Genomic DNA, 19,427 nt, shown 5'->3' on the forward strand with positions numbered 1-19,427 from the left:
GTGCGCGGCTGGTTAGGAATCTGCAGAGTGCATTTGGCTGCCGTGAAACTGCTCATTTATGAATCAATAATTTAATCAAGTTATTCATCGATTACGTACGAGATTGCCTAGAACGTTCGTAGAAATTACCTACCGCATTTTACAACCCTGATTTTGCAAGTTATGGGGGACCAAACTGAAAGAACAAGAGCATGTTACGGAAAGAGTAAGAAAACTGAGCAACGAAAAAAAAAAAGAAATATTGCGCCTCACGCCGATTCGCGGAAGTGGCGTTGACTTTATGCGCATATAAAGAGAATGGGTGTCCTGGTTCACTGTTTACTGAGCTAACACAACGACTTTCCAAACATTCGTTTATTAAAGAAAAATAATAAGAACAAAGAAAAAAAAAACTGGGTTACGCCAGCTCGGGTCCCAAGGGTTGCACTTCCCGCAGGTCGTTGCGTCATCGTTCGCGACCTTACTTCGAACATAATCGCAGCTAATAACTCTGTTAGGCCAGCGTTTGTTCAGTTTTCTGACGACGAAAAAGAAGCCCCCTTTGCCGCACCACGCGCCTGTTGCTTCATTAATTATGCATGCGTTGCCTTGTTGGCTCCCGCAGAGAATGCAAACTCTGGGAATGCGCACAGCCTTAGGCATTCTGCTTAGTTAATATGATTCCTTTGCCGCGCGCAACGGCTGCGGACGCAGTTTGCCAGGAATACGGAATGTTTATTTAGCCACAGTGGATAAAAGTAAAACTAATTTCTCATGAAATATTGTCAGTTCTGCCACTAATCATTCAGAAAATGTTATCTGCAGGGGTGTTTGCGAGCTGTTAAAAAATTAAATTAAGTTATGGGGTTTTACGTGCCAAAACCGCTTTCTGATTATGAGGCACGCCGTAGCGGAGGACTCCGGAAATTTCGGCAACCTGGGGTTCTTTAACGTGCGCCTAAATCTAAGCACACGGGTGTTTTCGCATTTCGCCCCCATCGAAATGCGGCCGCCGTGGCCGGGATTCGATCCCACGACCTCGTGCTAAGCAGCCTAACACCATAGCCACTGAGCAATCGCGGCGGGTGTTTGCGAGCTGTCTTAGAGCTGGTAGAATAGTTCCTGTTTCAAGAAAGGCGATCAGACTTCAGTAGAAAATTCGAGGCTAATTTGTATCCTCCCTTCCTTTACTTTTAGGGGGGTGGGGGGGGGGGGAGTCATTGAGAAGCTATTCCACACTCTATTAATGCGCTGCTTAAAGAAATTTAACCTTTTGTCTCCTCAGCAATTCGGATTTCGCCAAGGATATTCAACCGAACTGGCACCTATTACTTTAACAGAAGAAATCAAGCAAGCTATTGACAGAGCTCTAATTGTGGGTTCTGTATTCATCGATCTGACGAAGGCATTCGACACGATAAACCATCGCACACTACTTGTTAAACTCGAATCATTTGGTATATGTGATCCTCCACTAAACTTTATTAGAGACTACTTGAGTAACCGGTCTCAAATGGTGCAGGTTAAGGGCCATCTCTCATCATCCAAGATATTTAACGTAGCTGTCCCACAGGGATCAACTTTATGCCCAATTTTATTTTTTTTTTGCGTTTATTGATGACCTACGCACTATTCTTGTTCACACCAACCACATTTATGGTTTCTTTCCCAGCGAAATTCGACGGGCGTCCCACCTTCTGTTCACATTGGTGATTACGTCATACATGTTTCGAACGAAGCGCGGTTGCTCGGCGTCATCTTAAATACTGCACTAATATTTCATGCACACGCCCGACCACTTGTGAAGAAGATTGCATTTGAAATCACCGTTATCGTCAAGACAAGAACTCATTTTCCACCTCACATCGTACGATCTTTGTATTTTGCTTATGTTCATAGCCATCGTATTGTGTATCGTCATGGGCCAATACGTATTCTACGCATATTGAACGTCTGCAGTGACTTCAGAACCAAGCTATGAGACTAACGCCTTTCAGCCCATTTGATTTGTCCTGCAGATCACTCTCTTCTAAACTTAACATTATCTCGTTACGACAATTATTCCTTCAGAAACTATACATAATTGCATATAGGCTCATCACACAAGACATCTTCATTGATTGTATTGATCTTGACCATATTACTAACAACAACAGTACCCGGTTTTGCCTGTGCAATAATCTTTTACCTACCGTAAGGACAAATTACGGGAAGTTGACAGCCCTCTTCTCTGGCAGAGCAATATGGAATTCATTACCTTTCGAAATAACATCATCACACAACACTCCTACATTCTCCGCACACACCAAGAAATGTTTCTTTCAGGAATTAACCAACTCATCTTAATCTTATTAATTAATTATCAATATGTGTGTCATTTTGCTGTATACCTTTTGTTTTTGTATAAGTAACTAATAATATTGATAATGAAGCCAGTTTGGTCTCTCATGTCGGGTTGATTATTCTTTTAATATTCGTTGTTATTCTGCTTTTTCACACGCTTTCGAATATCTTTCATATTTTTTGTATAACTAACATTACCATCAACTTATGTATCCAATTTCCTGTTATAGATAATCAACAGGCCTAATTATTATTCTTATTGTTCACATGACAGTACTTCCTTGCTGTTTTCGTATAATAATCCTATTTGTGTAATCATAGGAGGTCCCGCTAGCAGTTTGATTTTTTTTCAAAATTAAAGGGCCTCCTGCTGTAATACTATTACCATGCAACTCGAACATGACTGCTGCAATAAACCTGACTTGACTTGAAGATGCGGAAAGGCGTCTTTGTGGGATTTCGCATTGGTCAGCCAGTAATGTGTGTACAGGGAAGAAAAGTTTATTTCGAATGACTATCTGGAACCTTTTTTTTTTCTTTGACCACACCATTTTCTTCGGAGGGCAAATTTTCCTGTGATTCTGTGTTCTTTCTCCTTAAATATCCTTTCTTTCCTTCGCCTTCCTTACACGCTCTTGTACGGACAAAGGCAGTAAGACAGTCTTCGCGGGCTACTTTTTTTTTCTCTTTTCCTGTTGCGTGTCTATGTAAAGTATAATAACAATAATGTACTGCAGGTTAGTGATTACACATGAGGTTGTTCCTGCCGCAGCGATGACCGACTCTTATTGCTGCTGCCCTGCCCATTTCTGCTAAGTGCATTTTTATACGTTTTTCTTGTTTTGCCAAAGAGTTGCTGGTATGTGGTGATATTGAGCCTAACCCTGGCTAGACTGAAAAAGAAATGTTGATGCAGCTGCTATCTGGTCAAAATAAAATCAGTGCTACCGTAGAAAATATTCATGTAGACCAAAAAGAAGTGGAAAAAAAGATCACAGCCTTAACTGAAAGAATTGCCGGGATGGAACCGCAGCTTTCCTGCTTTAAGGAAATTAATAATTCAAGTAAATGATACAGAAAAGGTGACTTCAAATCAGAATGATACATTAGCTTCGGTGAATAAAAAAGTGGATGACTTGAAAAACAGGAGTCGCAAGAACAACTTAATAACATACGGCTTGGAGGAGTCGTCTGTAGAAACCGCCGAATAAAAAAAGAACGAAGTTGCGAAAGATATATTTATGGAAAAACTGCAAGTACCATCTCTAGCTATAGAAAAAATTCATAGGCTGGGCTTAAAGGTAAAAAAAAAAAAAACTCGTCCTGTAATTCTTAAATTCATGAATTTTCATGAAAAAGCAGCCATCCTGAAAAATTCCTTCAAACTAAAAGGCACACCTTTGTCTCTCTCTGAAGACTTCTCCAAACGGGTGCGTGATATGCGTAAACATTTATGTGTAAGCGCAAGTGAATACAGAAATAGGGGTGTCAACAGAAATAGGGGGCCAACATTGTGTATCTTTTGACCAGCATTCCTCAGGTAAAGTTCCAGTGTCGTCCACTCTCCCACTGGGCTCGGTGCTAGGACCCCTCTTTTTTCTCATCTGGATAAACGACATTGTTGACGACATAAGAGTTAAAATTAAACTATACGCACATGACTGTGTTTTATACTTCATAGTTAAAAGCAGATCTGACCAGCTACCCTTAAATCAAGCGTTGCAAAGGGTTGCGTCATGGTGTGAACATTGGCAAATCTCCCTCAATTTAAAAAAAAAAAACAGCAGCAATGAAAATTACTCTCAAGGAACTACCCTTCATTTATTCATATGGCATCAATGACAATTTTCTTGCCGAAGTAAGAGAATATAAGTACTTAGTTCTCCTCGTAACAAGTAATCTCTGATGGAATAAGCACATCGATCAAGTCACAGCAAACACACAACGCAAGCTATTTTTCCTTCGCAGGGCTCTGAAACTGTTCACTCCTACAGTCCGTCTTCTTGCGTATAAATCTATCATTCTGCCGAGGTTAGATTACGCCGTTGTTATCTGGGATCCATTCACAAAAACAAATTATGAAAAGGTGGAAAGGATTTAGAAAAGAGCAGTTCGCGTTATATACAATCGTTATGACCACACATCTGTAACAGACTTGTTAATCAGAGCTAACCTAAAACATCTATATAAACGAGAAACCATCATTCATCTTTAAAATTCCTATATCAAATACTAGCGGGGCAGGTTAAGGTTCACGCATCTACAGTTGTTCGATTTGCCTCAGGCAACGGCATGATCGAACATTAACAGCGCACCAAACACATAATAATTGTTTTAAATATTCATTTTTCTCAAAAACGATTTGTGATTGGAATTTATTAAGAAACGACCAAGTGTTACAGCCCTCTCTGGCTGAGTTTCTCTCAAGCTTGTGCACGCAAATCTCATTTTTTATATATATTTAGTTTTTGTGTTTCGCTAACCTGCTCCGTACATTTATTGCTTTATATGAACCAAAGGCGTGTATACCGTATGCATGTGTGTGCATGTGCGTTTATGAATATCTTATATCTGTATATACCTGTGTATATGTGTGTACATCTATGAGTATATGGATTGCATTGTATACATTTTTCTTTTTTTTCTCTCTTGTCCGCCAATATTGTTGTATCGGATCATGTATCGCTCATTTCCCACCCTACTAAAATCCCGACCACGGATTGTAGTATCTAGAAATAATAATAATAATAATAATAATAATAATAATAATAATAATTAGTAGTAGTAGTAGTAGTTGTAGTAGTATTAGTTGTATTGCTCATGAGAAATACGCTGCCAGTGGCAGCAGCCTACCTTCGCTTTAGTAATCCTCAGCGAATTCTACAAAAGAAGTGTGTGGGCCATTCTGGTTATTAGAATGAACGACATATATAGACGCTTTTCTTAATAGGCGCAGCCATATTATGTAGGCAGTGGCGCCATCTATGGGCAGTCGGCATGTGGCTTGGGCGAGCGCTCCGTATTGTATGCCAGGCATACGCTCGGCAGCAGTTTTTGGTGGTTGATTTCGCGTCCGGGCGTACTATTTACGAGGGCGAATCAGAAAGTCTTTGCTCCTATTTTATTTAGCCCAATTAGGGCGGTAAATGCCTTTAACAGTATTGTTAAATAAAAAAAAAATGCAAAGTCAACGTATCCATTCCCAGTGGTGGCTTTTCTTTTTTTAGCCGGCCCGGCCTTATCTGTCGGTAGCTCCGCGGCAGGCCGCTGCTGTCTGTTGTGGGAGATGGTGGTTGTGCTTCACACGTCCACGGTGTACGAGCAACGAAGTGTGATTCCGTTTCTATGGAGCAAGGGATGAACACCCATCGAAATCCACAGGGAACTGCAGCCCACGTATGGGGAAAGGTGTCTCGTATTTAGTAGTTTGAGGTGGTAGTGTTGTACGTATGTTTGCAAAAGGCCGTGAATACTTGCAGGACAGTGAGCGTTCGGGGAGGCCGCCTGCGTCACTGACTGATGACAACATGGCACAGGTGCATCTGAAATTTAGTGCTGCGATGGGACAAATGGTCGGAACCGGTGTGGGGATTTCGTGGAAGAATAGCGTAAGGTACGTAGAATGGTATGTATATTTGCAATTGCCGGTATGTACCTTATTTTGGCTAATAAAAAGCTAGCGGCAACGACTTCCTGATTCGCCCTCGTAGTATGATGATACGTATTCTACGTGGGAAATGGTTCTTTGATACCCGGGGAAGTGGTTCAAGTCGGCATGGCCGGTGTTACTGCAGGCGTCGAAGGGGACGGAGCACCTAGCGCTATGTGTGCTCACGTGTCAGTTTGAGCCTACAATCAGCCTCAGCGAACAGTTGTGCATTTTTTGAAAATTTGTTCCACGAATGTCACCTTACTGCGCCAGTGGTCACGCATTGTGACTGCAATTTTAGGCAACAAGTAGTTAAGAAACATGTGGCGAACCTAGCAGCATGGGTGGCATTCGGCTGGGGAATAAGTTGGGCTGTTTACTTTGACAAGCGTTCAAAATATTATGTGTGGAAACATTGCGCGACTACTACGTTTGTTGCGCCGGTTACAGCCAACCAATAAAATAGACTTAGTAATAGAAGCGTACCGTACCATACCATACCCACACTTGTCGAGTGGTCGTGCAACAGGCTGCTGACTGATCGAGCGTCCGAAGCAGTAGTAGTTGCTGGATTCTAGATTTGTTCTGTATAGGGTATGGTACAAGCTTGCGGCACGACCATGCGAGGTCTGATGGCGGCATCGGCCTGTGCTTTTTTGGTATTTTGATTTTTCGTGAAAAGAGCCGACGAAAAGGGGAAAAAATGTGTTCAGTGTTGTTCGTCCCGTCCTCTACGACGCACTCACCCGTTTTACAAAAATTGTGTCCTCACAAATAGCCGTCAGATTCTTTTGATGCGATCCCCTTTGGATATTACTACTTTATCGGACAATAAAAACAATGTCGAAGCACAAAGCTTATATTTATAATGCTGCTTTGCCAACTGCAATGATCGCTGCGTTAAGTAATGCCATCGGCCTCATACGGGAGGCCAACGTAAACATAGCACAGGGATTATAAGTATACTAAACTGGAAAGGCGTGAGAACGATGCTGGTGGTTGACACAAATGTTTCATAGTGATCGGTGCTTAGATGTTTCCTAATAGCATTGGGTTGGCCGCACACGACTGCTCTTATGCAGTAGTTTCCACGCCAAACGATCAGACAGTGATAATATTTGGTAATCCACGCTGAAAATTCAGTGACGTCACTGTTCTTTGTTGAATAAAAACCGATATAGCCAAAACAGTTCACAGCACATACACTCAACGTATAGCTGATCATGCACGTCGTATGGTTGCGCAGCGACGAGAAATTTCCGCATACGGTAGTTACCGCTCCACCGAAAGGCCACACAGCGATACTTCAACGACTTTGTATTCCGTCTCACCTTAGACCGGCCACTGCATTCTGATATTGAACACTGGACCACGACCTCAGCAAGAGAATACCACAGCCACTTAATTGCTGAGGTGGCCTTCGGAGGAAATAAAACAATCAAAAGCACGTACCTGAAGAGTGACGAAAGCAGTGTGTAGCCAATCCCAGTGAGAGCTTTCAGCTGTTTACTGCTCCATGCCGCCTGACCAGAAAACGAAGGCCTGTATGCAAGCAAGAAAAAAAGAAAACGTGCTGAAGTCCGATCAACGTCGTCTGAAGACGAATCCAAAATAGACAAAATGTCATATTGAAATGCTGTATGGTATCAAGATCAATCATCGCCGCGATCAAAAATGATTTATCGAAAGCAATTTATCGATAGGGAAGAATATACTAAAGAAATGCTAGACCAATAAAGGCGTCGTTTAAGTAACTAGGATGTCAGTTATTTCGTGAGCTCTAACTGTTTCTTTGCATTCATAGCTATATCGTCACATGGCTAAATATTAATAATATTTTTCGTAAAAAATACTGGGATCCAACGTGCATACTGCAACCTATGTGAAATGAAGCGTTTGATGAAATAACGTAAGCTAAATGCGATGCCTACAATAATTGTGTTGATTTTTTCCCATACGACGTGTAATCTCATGGAAGGTTTTGTTTGTGCACCGCTTTAGTCTCGTGCAATATTTATGCTTACGCACTGCACCGTTCACAGGCTGCACCGAAAATGCTAACACCAAGCCAGGCAGATGCACAGTGTCAGACGTTGGCGCAGTGATGCCGCTAGAACGAAGGCGTGGTATGATTGCTTGAGGACGACACACAATGAACACATTCATGATTTTGTACCCTTCGTGTGAGCGTGACACATGCATATTCTGGAGTAGGAAATGAAGATAAAAAATTCTAGCCAGCTGGTCTTCCGGCTTGCGCCAGGGAAGGGCCCTGGGGCGCTATAACGTAAAACTATTACGAACTTTTCCATTCCAATTCTGCAATCAGCCCTTCGCGATTCGTCAAAAACCTTTTTGGACCACCCCCATTTCACCTGTTCGTCACGCGACGTCACGAAAACTGCGATAGCTCCCCATCTGATATAAAGTGTACACACGGATTATTCGTCATTTGACCGAACAAAAAAAAAATTGTTATTTCTTATTCGACGCCTCTTCGCCGTTAGGCCTCTGCTATTGGTCAAAGGTTTTCGGGCTGCACCCACTTCACCTGCCTATCACGCGACGTCTCAAAACCGCAAAAGCTCATCGTGTCAAAGTGACGTGTACGCGATAAAGATGCATTAATATGCCGAACAAAACTGAATTTTCTTCTGAATAGCCGCAGGCTGCCCCGTTCCGAAAGGAATAAAAGATGGCTGCCACCGATCACTCAGGCGCTGGCTACTCTCACCTGCCGGAAAGCATGGGTTTATTTGCGTGTAATGAAACTTTTTGCGTGGCCGTGTAACGTTTTCAAGGACTTTCGGCACGTTTACGACCTCGTTCTGTCAACTCTTATTAGCTGAGGATCCGTTTTAGCGTCATTCTTAAGCTTCCGTTGCATGCCGCCGCGATTGTCGACGAGCCACCGAAGCTAAGTAGGGGAAAGCGGGCCAATCGCAGAAGCCAGCACCACCCTCTTCATCCGGTTATCGATTTTCAGTGCAGTGGCTCGGCCCCATCAAATCCCTCTCCATTTGAGCGTACTCCTCGCCTCTTGTGAGCCAATTAGATAAGACAAGCCGCTCAGTGTAGGCAATGTTATTCGTTTTTCAAGTAGACAAAAGTGACCTCCTATGAACGAGGATAGTACACGACAGGCGAGGGGCCTAAAGGGTGGGCTGAGGCAAAGTTCTTGCCACCAGGTGGATACATCCAGGTGCTTCACAGACTCCCGCACTCCTTCGTTTGACCAAAACTTTATATACGTCGAAAGGGGTCGCATTGTGACAGAAGAATTTTGCGGGGAAGCTATGTTTCTTTAGTTTTTTAGAATTTTATCCTGGTTAAAAAACTAAAGAAACCCTGTTTTTTTGCCAGAAATGTTCAATGTTTCTTTTTTCTAACTGCTTACATCTCTACTCAAGAGCAACTTCTTGTACTAACGCCTCACTGGTGATGGCGTTGCCGAGACTACCGCTGCTACTTGCGTCGATGTATTGTGTCACCGGGAAAAGGTCGATGAGGAATGAATGACATGGGTGTCTTCATGACATGGCTTGTCGATTCGAAATAAATATTGTTGTATAAATTAGGCGCCTTACGCTTTCTTCAGGTACAATAAATCCTCACAACATTATGGAACATCGGTACATAGCTACCTTCACATATTGTTCAACAGCGGGCGCCTAATTCTTCTTAGGAATGATAACTTATTGATGAGAAAACTCTCCTCATTATGTAGAAAGTTACTTAACATGAAAAAAAAAAGATCAAGAAGGACAGCCACTCTCATGGTAAAAACAAGAAAGAAAAACAAGGAAGTATGAACGTATTTCCTCAATGTCTGCACGACTGTTTTGTTTTCTTAACCTGAACACTACTGTGTGTATCCTGGACAGCACATCTTCTCGGAGTCCAACTAGAAAGAAGTTCATTTTCGGTCGTATCGTTTGAGGATTTCCTTTTTATCGTGAGGCACCCTCTTCTGCTTTGTGCAGAGTTCCTGTTCCTTACTCGTCTCATCAGCATAGTGCCTCGGTTTTATGAAAGTGCGACGACAGCCGAAAACAGATACTTACATACTGCAAAGAACATTCGCTCAATTTCCATTATTGAACGCCTTAGGGAACCATCTGCAGGACGCCAAAAGAAAGCCTAAAGGATGACAGTCAGAAAGAACAAAACAAGAATGCTATGTTCTCAATGGACCATATCGAAAGAAACACCAACAAAGAAAACGTGTAAACCAACTCGCCTTTTTATATACCGCCAGTGACAGCAAAGACCTGGCTTCTTGCCTTTCGACCCACAGCGATAGCATTATACGTGTATAACACTGTCGCGCCTGACCTGATCAATGGCTTAGCCCCTGTATCTGGGTCCCTTCACGACAAAACCTAAATTCTTCAGAAGAACGCGTTGAATAGCGAGGCCGTCATTACGATGTACACTGTTTCAAAGAAGGTTGTACAGTCGTGCTCAGATGGGCGTGGCCCTGAAGCTTGACATGAGAAGCACGGATGGCATGGCCCTTTGTCGCCCGGAGATTTTATCTGAAGGGCGAAGTTCACGTGCTTTGTGGGCACCGCCTTCCGGCAAAGTACATTGAAAAATTGCCACAGGCGAGCCTCTTTTTCTGTACTGGATGTAGTATTATGTAAAGTACCGCCCCGTAAAATTTACAGGTGTTGATTTACCATACCAGCTTTGACATGGCGTCTACCATGGCCCCTGCTCACTTATCGACTTTCTTCTGACCTGGCTTCTCTGGACAAGTGGAGGAATGGAAGTTTGAGTAGATTAGCGTATCGATTGCAGTTGTGTTGTATTGAAGTACGCATCGTAACTCAGCGTCAGTTCCGATATGCTGGGAACTGTGCTCCTGTATTGTATCCCATTTCTTAGTATCTGCGTTTCCTTCAAGTCAGGCCACGTCGGCATTTTTTCTAAAACGGACGCTCGATTACAAATGTTAACGCTGTACGCACTTTCTGACATATTTTCTTTTGCTTAATGCAAGCGCAAACTTGCTTAGCGGAAGCAAGAAATTACTAACTGTATTCCCTCTTCTATCGAACACTCTGCAAATTTTGAAGGGGCGAATATTTATCTCGAGACATGAAACTTTTGAAGAAGCGTGCCCTCTGTTATTATGCGTCATGACACGGCTTCTCGAACCACGCGATTCCTGATATTGAATGTCCGTTTATTATTAGATTAATAAATTACTATGCCAGTTATTATCATTAGTTACATCTAATGATAATTTTTTTTCTCTTTCTTCTTCTTTTACTTTCGTTTTATCTAGTTTCGAAATATTGCTTACTGCCGTTATATTGTCTATTAATTACTTCATCTACTCAGATTTGTATGTCATTATTTATTATTACTGGAATTGTACCAATTGAGCTGTTGTTGCTTGCTAAATAAACTTTTATGTTAACCATGAACAGGAGGTCCCAATTCAGTTTTAACTATGGGACCTCCTTCTGTATACGTCTATCTGTATATTAATTTTATGTAATAATAAAATTGATTGTCTGATTGATTGAGTTAGCATAATAATCGGCTCTATCATTTTTTACCGAAAACTATTTAGTCTTGCTGCTTTTCCTATGCGATGTCTGTTTTTCACCCTATCTTTCAGCTCGTACGAAATACCGAAGGAGCTAAAGCTAAATCTAATCTTCCAATGTAGTTGAATGTCAGTCGACACTTCTTTACAGTTACACCATTCGACGTTTAAGTCAACGAGTTCTAAAGAAATTAAGGCGAGATAGCAGTGCAGTAACGTTTGATAGAAGCACTTGACACAGAAAACATGTTTCTTGGACACTATGTAACAAAAAAGAAAAGAAAAATAATAAACCACCACGTTTTGACGCCGACTGTGAGTCAGTGTACCAAAATTTGGTTTTTACAGTGCAGCATGGCAATTTTCCCCCTTCTCAGGTTAGGTGCACTATGACACCCCCCGTTTGGCGTCTAGAATAAAATCTGGTGCGCTAAGCCAGTACACCCTACGCTAGTGCATGCGATTTGCGCCAAGGCTATGCATAAAGTGGAAACGCCTTCGTCCCTTCATTGTCATGTCCATTACTTACCGCTTATTTCATCATAAACCAACATGAGCCTATGCGGACAACTTTGTCATAGCTTTAGCCGCCCCAGACAATTTATAGAACTTGCCAAACATACAAAGGCGGAAGCCTCATGTTGCTCATCGACGAACTCCTTGTCCCCTTTAAATCCAGTACAACGATGTGATAAACAAAGGCAGCAGTTAAATATTGTAGGAGTTGAGGACGGACTTCGGGATGAAAACAACTTGGGAGGTTTATTTTACATTATTTACAGTGAGACGTCAATGAACAGTCGTACAGTCATTACGGGCCGGCAGCAACTCGGACGCTGCGGCCCGCGGCAAGAAGTTCGAGAGAGGTGAATCAGGGACTGCTCTGGTCTCTCTAGAATGCTTCTTTTAAACCCTTCGAGGAATAGAAGTCGCGTCATGTTCGGCCAATGGGAGAGTCCGCTCAGATGACGCCATTTTCGGTCAATGGTTGGCGCCCGTGTCGCGGTGTCACACCCGGCGGCTCTCTGCGGTCTTGCCTTGCAGATTTGCAATGCGTTCTTCAAAGGCGGAGAAGGGGGACGCTTGGGCTCCATTGTCCGAGGGCCCACATACTCCCGGCGGTACGGCCCCGCTGTGGTGGCAAATGCCTTCTTCAAAGGCGACCGGTGCGACGCTGCCAGGCCGTCCCGGTACATCACAGCCGTCCGGCTGTCACTGCGCATTACCGCCGTCAGGCCGTCCCGGCACAATACCGCCGTCTTGGTTTGGGACCCACTTTACTTCCAACAGTGCCGGGCTATCCCCTCGCTTTCTGGAAGAATCAAGCAGTGAATAGCTACCGGCGGCGTACGAACTATTTTGCACGTGAACTTGTGGCCTTCAACTTGTTTGCTCGAGCGCTCCTCTGGAATGTGCTTTCCGCGTTTCTGCGCTTCTCAATTAGTTGTGCTGCGATTCGATGTGGTCCGGGGGAACTCGAAGTAGGCGCAGGAAACAGCTCCATATCTAACAGCTCGTCCTCGCCCCGGTTGTTCTGAATGGCCGGTGAACTCAATTCGCCGGCCATGAGGAACGCTGAAAGAACCTGCAGGGTATTGGTGTCGAGCCTCGATTGACGAACTTCGGGATCCTGGGCCCTGGAGAACAGACGTCAAACAAACAAAACAACACAGCGCTGCACCACGTGCAAGCGCAGGCTCTTCACCCCTGACTCGCCAAACTATTACTGAGTCAAAATGAACCCTGATCTTTTATTTCCCCAATTTTGACAAAGCAGTTCCAACCACCCTTCCAAACCGCTATCCATTTCTCCCCGAATGCCGACAAGACCAGAGTACTATCGTTGTTGCAAAACAAAGGGTCGTTGACGATGCAAACAACAAATGAAAACAGCCGAACATAACCTAAGTGGCTTAACTACACGAACAGCATGTTTCCAATGTATCGCAGTGGCGTACTTATCGCACGTATTGGTGCCACTGAACAATCTGGTCAACCTCACAAGTACGAAATCACAAGCGCACTAGCCCTGCGGTCACTAAACAGAACGCGTACTGGCGTTGTAGGCAAACTTTTCATTTACGCTTACTCACGTTTCTTCCCTGAAAGTCCTACAGGACACGTGACTTAAACAAACAATTCAACTTGCGGGACTTACACACTCCGCAGAACCCTTAAAATAATGCGTCTTCTAATAACTCGTTCCCCGCATACTTTTCAGAGAAGTCAGATTACGGCTGCCCTCAACACACGAGCAACCCAGTCATCAATCTGCTTCCTTCCGTCCACACAGGACACGCGCTAAAGGAACTAAGAACGCTTCTCGGTGCAAATCAACTCACTGAAAACCCACGCGGTTAACCTTAGAAAATAAAGAAACACATAAAAAAAAGAAGGTTAACTAAAACACACGCGCGTTATGATAGGCCTCTCACCGATAACCTTGACGCTCAGGTTACTCACACACAAAAAAAGAAAGCCTATTTACTCATTAACTAACACTCGCGAGACTACATGTTTACACAAACCTCATTTTTCAAATCTCGGAGCTTCTCAAACGAAAACACAAACAAAGCTCAAACCTTACACATTGAAAGTAATCCTAGTCTCAATTCGCGAAAACTGTCCGATGCTCAAAAATAAAAAACAAAACACTTTATTTCTACGGAAGCGCACTTGGCCTCCCTTTCCAAACAATTATGTCTGACTCATACTTTGAGCCGAACCCGAGGTGGTCGTGGTTTGAAAGCTACTCTGGCTGCCGAGGAACAACAAAAGGGCTGACTCACTATCAGCTCCCCCAAGACGTTACGGTCTCCAGCCAATTTGCGTCCTGGCGCCCCGCTTTCCTCACAAACTCGATTGACCGCGTCGCTACTCCCCACCTGGTCTCGTTCTGCCACCTTGAGCTTCTTCGTACTGCACGCTGAGCTTTGAAAAGAACGACGGAACGACGAGGAGTTTAACAGCCCCGTGCCCTTTGTCCGCGTCCGTGCAGAACATGCTTCGCGGTCTCTCTTTGACCGGTGGCTTGAACGTTTTGGATGCGTCAACATCGTCAGTGACGACCGCACCTTCTTCCTCGCGCCATGCCCTTTTGGGTCTCTCGCCGTCTTTGGCGGCGCTGCATTAGTTACCGTCTTTCGGTCTTTACCGCGCTTCTTTTTACGGCGCTTTCTCTTTGCACTCGCTTTCATGTCGCCTTCTGGCGCCTCGTGCTGGTGGCTACACATCTCATCGGCCCGGAACGGTCTCTTACCCGCACAGTCTGATTGATTTTCATTTAAATCAACACTCTCTCTGCCTCGACTGGCGGACAGCTCAACCGACTCTGGCACAATGCAGCAGGCTTTACTCGAGTTATGCAACTCGCACTCTTGCGAACTGCACTCTACTGCATTGCCCAGCTCACGCTGTGCATCGACACACAGCCCGTCGGTCTCCAGCGCTGTCTCACGCGCACAGTCCCAATGATTATTAACTGAATCATCCCTATCTAGGCTACCTAGACTGGCGGAGAGCTGCACCGATCCCTGAACAATGCAGTTCTTCTCTTGTGAACTACGGAGCTCGCCATCCCGAGAACTACTCTCAACTGCATCGCTCAGCTCGCACTTCACTTCTGCACGCAGATCTGGCTCTACATGGGTGCTCGCGTCTGTCGGGTCAGCAGTACCTTTTTCTTCGCTAGCAACCTCGCTAACATTACAAGTGACGCACACGCGCGGTAACTGTGCCAATTTGTTCGCAGCTGGCCTAGCTGTCTCTACAGTCATCTGTTGGCACAGCACCTCGTCGCTCTCCTTGCGGCCTTTAACGGCCTCTGTTGCCACTAAGGCATCGTTAGCAGCTAGCCTTTTCCCTTCACTTATGAATCTGCAGCCAACCTCACAGGCACTACTTTTCTCGTCGGCTTTTGGTGAAAATCTGCTAGACACTTTCTCATTCTTGTGTTTTGTACTGGCTACAGAATTTTCAGACAGCCGCTGCCTCTGTGCCATTAACTGATCACAATACTGTATCTCTTTGATCAGTGCTGCCTTCTCTCTCTCATACTTTTGCTCACGCTCACGCTTACGTTCCAGATACTCACGTTCGCGTTCATTCTCACGTTCGTGTTGCTCACACTTAAGAGTAAGTTCTTGAAGCTCACGCTTCCGTTCATTCTCGCGTTCTTGACGCTTACGCTCACTCTTACGTTCACGACGCTCACGCACACGTTCACGACGCTCACGCTCCCGTGGTTCCTGTATCACCTCCCAAGCAAGCTCAATGCTTTTGTCATCATTGCCACTATCTTCAATCGCCTTTATGATAGCTGGCGTTTTCATCCGTTCGTCCGCCTCAACTCCCAAATCGTCGCACACCAACAAGTCTAACCTCGTCAACCTTCTAAGATCCATGGCAGCTGCCCCGACTGGTGGTTAGAACTGTTTTCCTTAATTAATTTGTGCAAATACACAATGCATCAAACTCCCGATTCCCAGAACTATCAAAATGAACACACAACATTTGAGTCTGGCGAATCAAAAGGAAAAAAACCACGCGCTCACTCACGGTTGCAGCACTCTGCCATCCGGTTCATTTGTCCGCTGTTCCCGGTTCCTCCGGACTCCCTGGGTCGAAGGCTCGCTCTTCTTCGCTACTCCCAGTTTCTTCGGACCTCTTTCGACGAAGGCTCTCTCTTCTTCGCTCTTCCCGGTTCCTTAGGATCTCTCTCGACGAAGGTTGATCCGCAGCGCTGCCACCAGCTGTTGCATTCGGAGGCGATCTCACCGCTGCCAACCAGTTGTAGGGGTTGAGGGACGGACTTCGGGATGAAACAAAACTTGGGGGATTTTATTTTACATTATTTACAGTGAGACGTCAATGAACAGTCGTACAGTCATTACGGGCCGGCAGCAACTCGGACGCTGCGGCCCGCGGCAAGAAGTTCGAGAGAGGTGAATCAGGGACTGCTCTGGTCTCTCTGGAATGCTTCTTTTAAACCCTTCGAGGACTGGAAGTCGCGGCATGTTCGGCCAATGGGAGAGTCCGCTCAGATGACGCCATTTTCGGTCAATGGTTGGCGCCCGTGTCGCGGTGTCACACCCGGCGGCTCTCTGCGGTCTTGCCTTGCAGACTTGCAATGCGTTCTTCAAAGGCGGAGAAGGGGGACGCTTGGGCTCCATTGTCCGAGGGCCCACCTACTCCCGGCGGTACGGCCCCACTGTGGTACCAAATGCCTTCTTCAAAGGCGACCGGTGCCACGCTGCCAGGCCTTCCCGGTACATCACAGCCGTCCGGCTGTCACGGCGCATTACCGCCGTCAGGCCGTCCCGGCACAATACCGCCGTCTTGGTTTGGGACCCACTTTACTTCCAACAGTGCCGGGCTATCCCCTCGCTTTCTGGAAGAGTCAAGCAGTGAACAGCTACCGGCGGCGTACGAACTTGTTTGCACGTGAACTTGTGGCCTTCAACTTGTTTGCTCGAGCGCTCCTCTGGAATGTGCTTTCCGCGTTTCTGCGCTTCTCAATTAGTTGTTCTGCGATTCGATGTGGTCCGGGGGAACTCGAAGTAGGCGCAGGAAACAGCTTCATATCTAACAATATGCACTTGTGCTACTATAGCTTGTTCCCGCCACCAACCCCTCAATCACCTGAGTTCCAGCACTCAGCGGATATAAAAGGAAAATTGGTGAGAGGGGTCACGTCCTCAACAGATGCAGGTCGGATGTGCCACTCATCAAAGGAAGCTTCGCATCGTTAGTTTCTTTTTTACGTCTCTTCGACCTAGATACAGACACGCGCTTCTATATTTGCCAGACCACTTCCTCACAGAACCTCAAAGGCGGTGTGAAAGGCGTTGCTTTGATTTTTCTGGGGTCATACGGTGTGTTGCTTCCTCCCACGTGTTCGTGAATCAAGGCCCCTGGCGATTCACTTTGATATTTAGAGCTCCTGATTATTTCTTTCGGGAGGCAGCTCTCACACGAAAGAGTCCAGGATGCCTACTTGCTGGCTTTTCTTGCGCCGCTGCCTACAATGTGCCTGTTACTGAATATAGTCGGTCGGACGCAGAGGAGTTGCTTTCAGTGTTTTTTGTTATGCTTTGCTGTATTCTATTCTCTTGTAGTTGTTTTCATTGTGTCCTGTACGTCGCTTGCCTATCATGTTCCCAAAGCGCTTGCCCAAGAGATGGCAGTAAAAAAGCAGAAGGGATACAGCAATCACCACAGCACGCCAAGATGAAAGCATGTGCCACGTCGACGAAAGCGGCCAAACACTAGCGAGCTGGTGAAACAGGATCCCAGAGTAATGGTGATCTGACAGAGTAAAAGGTCATAACAGGAATACAAGGAAAAGAACCACGATCGGCAATAAACACGTGTACCCACGCGCACACACAAACAAGAGCTGTGACACGCGCGCTAAACATTTTCGACACATCAGTTGGAACCGCCCGCATGCAATGGAATAAGGTAACCACGCATCTCCCAATAGTATTCTTAGTCGCTGTTCAAGACATCCGATCAGACGACATCGACTACCGCGAAGCTTGCTGCCCTTTATAGCGCACTTCCCATAGTTTGAGAGGAACCGTCTAAAAAATGGAACGTTTTCAGAAACTACAAGGCAGTTCTACATTGCTTGTTATCCGCCTTACTCCATGGACCCTACGAACAACTAGTAATAGAAATCCGAGAGCCCCTTCATTGCCTCGTCGAGCAAGGACACGACGTAATGGGCAACGAACATGTCAATGAACCTGTTCGATCTGCTAATGGAGACGGCGTGCAGGAACCAATCCCGCTGTGAAGAACACATGCAACAGCGAAACTTCGAGTGCTTGCAAATTATGCCCCACGATCACTGTGGAAAACACCTAGCTTACAGGACACATGTTTGCATCGATTGGAGGCCTGTCTTCGACTTTGTACTTTCCTGGACTATCCCGACCCGCTACAACAGTACTGTGCCGTGGTTTGGCGTCCCTTGTGCTAAACCCTTTGCTTTCAGAATCATAAGGGAACATACCTGTAGTACTGCGTGTGACCACAGCGGCAGCGAGGAAAGTATTGAAGACGTTCTTTGCCGTTGTTCCCAGTACAGCGCACAAAGGCGTCCGCGCTGCCCGACACGCGACCGCGCTGCCCGTCTTGACGACCAGCTGCATTGGAGCAGACAAGTCTTGGAACGCCGGCCTATACAGCCTTTACACTACAAGTCGGTCAAGGCACTCTTGAAGCTTTTACATTCGATTGGCCAATTAGAAAGATTATAGTTCTCACGAGTGTTCCCACCAAACCTGTTTATGTCGTTTCGTGCCCTTGTTTTATCTATCCGCTATTATTTCCATCTTTCATTTTCCTTTACCCTTCTCCCAGAGAAGGGGAGCCAACCAGAATTCCTTCTGGTTAACCTTTTTTCCTTTACCACCCCTGTTTCTCTCTCTCTCTCTCTCATAGTCACTGTGGGGATCTAATGACTCGTTATCATCTCAGTTACTGCTCCAAGTTAGCAGTAACTAGTAACTACGTAATGTTACAGCAAACTGACTACTGTGCTTTCGCCATGCTTGGCTGCTGCTATCCGACCCTTGTACTCCCTACATGCAAAGTATTGTTGCAATTGGACACAAACGCTTTGTGGTACGAAGCCTTACATAGGTAAGTTGCAGTCATGACACAAATGAAAACCCTCTATTCACTCCGTGCAGACGTAATCTGATAGCTTCCTCGCTCATTCCTGCACAAAAACATTTCTCTGCATTCAATCATCCCTCACTTACTGGAACCGTGCTGTTAAAAGGGTCAGGTGAATGGCCATCTTATCCGGTATCAAAGCAGTCGTTTCAACACTTGTTAGCCGGTCAAGTATTGTTATCCGCATTTGTTTGCGTGTAGGCCCTTGCA

General features: G+C 45.2%; 1 protein-coding gene across 1 annotated transcript in view; it reads right to left on the bottom strand.

The window, feature by feature from the left end:
- The window catches only part of LOC126541594 (calcitonin gene-related peptide type 1 receptor-like), a 214,260-nt gene that overhangs the window by 146,277 nt on the left and 48,556 nt on the right, over positions 1-19,427 (bottom strand). The window contains exon 2 of the mRNA XM_050188424.3: positions 7,424-7,513. The gene's annotated coding sequence lies outside the window, so the exon portion shown is untranslated. The remainder of the gene's footprint in view (positions 1-7,423; positions 7,514-19,427) is intronic.

Source organism: Dermacentor andersoni, chromosome 2 (genome assembly GCF_023375885.2).
Source record: "Dermacentor andersoni chromosome 2, qqDerAnde1_hic_scaffold, whole genome shotgun sequence".
NCBI classification, from domain to species: Eukaryota; Metazoa; Arthropoda; class Arachnida; order Ixodida; family Ixodidae; genus Dermacentor; species Dermacentor andersoni.